Below are 3,601 nucleotides of genomic sequence, written 5' to 3' on the forward strand. Positions count from 1 at the left end.
TTTTTTAAAATTTCGGTTATATTTGGCGATGAAATTTTTCGTCGCCAATTTTTTTTTTAATTTTTTTATTTCTTCCATATTTGGTGACAAAATATTAATTTTGCTATATTTGGTGATGGAAAAATTTGTTACCAAAACTAATTTTCTATTTTCATTTCTTTCCTTTCTTTGATATTAACCTATAACATGTCATTACATTATTAGAACCTTATAGTTGAACAACACATTTATTTCAACAACACATTTATAAGAAATGATCCATACAGTCTAGAAATAAAAATAAAACAAGTATTCGATTCAATTTATCCATACAAATTGTTTGCAATGCATACAATAACGTAAGATGTTTTACCAATTTTATGCCAATCCAATTAGATAGCTGATTATGCTCTTGGATTCTAATTGGTTTAAACAATGCACATAACTAATATTGTAGTAATAAATAGAGAAATAAAATAAATGAGATAGCAATATAGTTATGAAGGGAAAACCTTGACGGGGAAAACCCTACAGGGGTTTAACGGAAGAATTTGTTAAAGTCATTTTTGTGTTGGTATATTCGTGTCAAAAGTTTTAGTTGTATACGCAAAATTTACTTGCATTCAATTTATTTATTGTAATTGCATTGGGTGTAAAATTGAGAGATTCCAAAATTGTCTACACACACTATTTGAATGAGTCTAAGTTTCAGTCAAGCGAGTTTTAGACTAAAAACAAAACAAAACAAAAGGAAGGCTTGCCAGCCTCTCCCTAGTCATCTAGTGTGAGAGAATTTTTATTTTTATTTATTTATTTTTATTTATTTCAAATAGATGAGCTCACCCATCCCTTGCCAATCATCTCAATCGAGTAAAATTGTTGCTAAAAGCCACTGACTTAGGCTTTTTTATGGCCAAAATGGCCAAATACCACTGTTTTTGAAAATATTTTGCAATAAACCACTGTTTCTAAAATATGTAGGGATCTACCACTAATTTGGAACTTGTGTTTTTCCAGGGTACTTGAGTTTCATAAAAAATAACACGGCAAATTTGAAGGCTATTTTTTCAAAGAACTCGATTTTCTGGAACTCGACTTATATGGCAAACTCGAATTTCACAAACTCGAGATTAGAAAAGGTGGTAGATTGCTAAATATTTCGCAAACAGTGGTAGATTCATACATATTTTCCCAAACAATGATATATGGCCATTCGACCGCTTTTTTAATGGGCTCTTTGTAGACACCTAACCCCAAAACTGTAGACATATAAATATGGTGTTGTAACACTGATGAAGAATAGAGGAAGATGACAATAATAAATAAATAAAAATAAAAACCCAAGAGAAAGCCATTAAAAAAAAAAAAAATTGGTGTCTTCCACCATCTCCAATTGAATATTCTTGAGAGGAGATTATCATTCAAACACCTTGTGCAACCTTGAATGTTTGTGAGTTAATGACTTGTAACTTTTGGCCAGAAGTCCTTATGAAAGATGTTATCTATAAATTCGGACATAATCAGACATTATTATCCAAATAAATCAGAATCCTAACCACCACTTCGATGGCCCTCATTCTCATCAACATATTTTTCTTGCTTTTCATTTTATAATCTTCAAGTATTGATTTTTCTTATCTAGACATGGGTGCACGATTTGGTGATGACTTTCAAAGAAAAAGACGAATGCTTTATCAAAAGGTAGCAAAGTATATGTGATAAGGGTGATTCAAGACAGGTAAAGAAGCCGATGGTCCCTCTGGACCCATCACCTTCGTATAAGTAGACAGGGATCCAAAGCAACGATACCATATGACTGATAGCCCCACGACATTTGACGAGTGTCTCCGTGAAGTTGACGAGAAATCTTTGGACGAGACGAGTGACCAACGGGTTGAAGAGGCCGATGGGTCTCGCGTGGCTTAGCGTGATCTCCAAGAATGTCTACACATGGAAATGCCTTATGTCCCACGACCAAACCCAATCAAAGGAATCCCTACAAAGAAAGGATCCCGCAAACTATGTGCGTTAATGAGGATCTTCCCTACAAGGAAAGACCCTCTCTTCCAAGAAACGAATGTCAGCTCTACGCTACTATAAAAACCCCTAAGCCCTTACAAACCAAGGTACGCGTAATTCTCCCAGCTTTGGTACTCTAAAATTGTAGAAATTCTTTTTAACTTAACCTTTGGAGGGTATTTAGCCAGTACCACACTGGTACTCTCTGCAAGGTCTTCTTTGTTTCTGTTTCGCAGGTTTTGTCTAGAACATGTGAGGACTGTGCAGCTCACTGACGATTTTTGACATCATCAATATGTTTGAATTATTGCTAATAGCACTATATTTTTGTTAAATTCGATTATATTTAGAACAAAATTTAGCTATAAAATTGGTTTTAACTTTAGGCTATAACCTTACCCAATAAAATAAATATTATTATATATTTTGAAAATCTAACCTGTGGGGTTAAGGGTCCAGATCACATACTGGGCCTTGGACCCTATCCGAGAAGGTAAGTAATCCGAAGATAAGCAAGCAGTACAAATTATTTTGAGTCAGACTTTACGAACAAAACATAGAACGAAAAGGTTGTTCGAGGAGGAGTGTCTCCTCGGACCGGCTAGGAATAGGTCAAACACCGGACCTCACGATCAAGGCGACCTCCCAGGATGCATCAATGACAAGGATGTACCCCAAAAACGTGCAAGAGAGAAGAAAACCCTAAAAAATATCTAAAGAAACGCTGCTATCACCACATTGAATGAAAGAAATTTTTAATAATTATTTGTAGATTATTAGTGAATTTGATGTCTATATATTCTTGTGAAACATCTGAAATTTGATATGCTTATTTTCTTGTGAAACTATAGAGGGAGAATCCGGGGTTTTCAAAGAGAAGGTTGAATTAGATGATGCAAACAGGTCAGTAACTCAGGTTGGTATTAAAGGAGAGGTCATGAAGGACTACAAGACCTTTAAGCCCATCTATCAGGTTATTCCCAAGGGTACTGGAAGCTTGGTTAAATTGAGTATTAATATGAGAAACTCAGGGAGGATGTGCTAGCTCCAAATAAGTATGTCACTCTGATGGCAAATGTCACCAAAGAACTTGATGCGCACATTATGAAGGCATAGTAGAAAGGATGTAATCCTTAGTGCTTGTGTAATATAAGCATAAGACTTGCAGTGAATTTAAGTAAGTTGTTTAAGTGTGTAACTATGTTTTGAGATTAGAACTCTCTAATGACGTAGCTATGGTGTGTAATAAAATAATAAAGGGTGGTTGCCAAAGGCTTGTAGGTCAAATGGCACAGCCAACTCCTTGTGTGAGACATGTCATGGTCAAATGGAGCCTCAATCCTTTTACCGAGAAGAAAATTAAAAAAAACGTTTGACGTGTTATTACTTTTTATTTTATTTTATAGAAGATGATATTTTATTACTTGTTATGATTAGAGTGTATGGTTTCTCAATCATCGCTTGACTCTTTTTAGTTGTGAAAATGAAAATTCACAAAATTCAATCACTCAAATTCTTTTTTAAAAAAAAAAAAAAAAAAAAAAAAAAACCAAATGGAGGTTTTATTTGTTTATTAATTTAGTTAGCCTTTTAGATTAATAAA

Source organism: Quercus robur, chromosome 3 (genome assembly GCF_932294415.1).
Source record: "Quercus robur chromosome 3, dhQueRobu3.1, whole genome shotgun sequence".
NCBI classification, from domain to species: Eukaryota; Viridiplantae; Streptophyta; class Magnoliopsida; order Fagales; family Fagaceae; genus Quercus; species Quercus robur.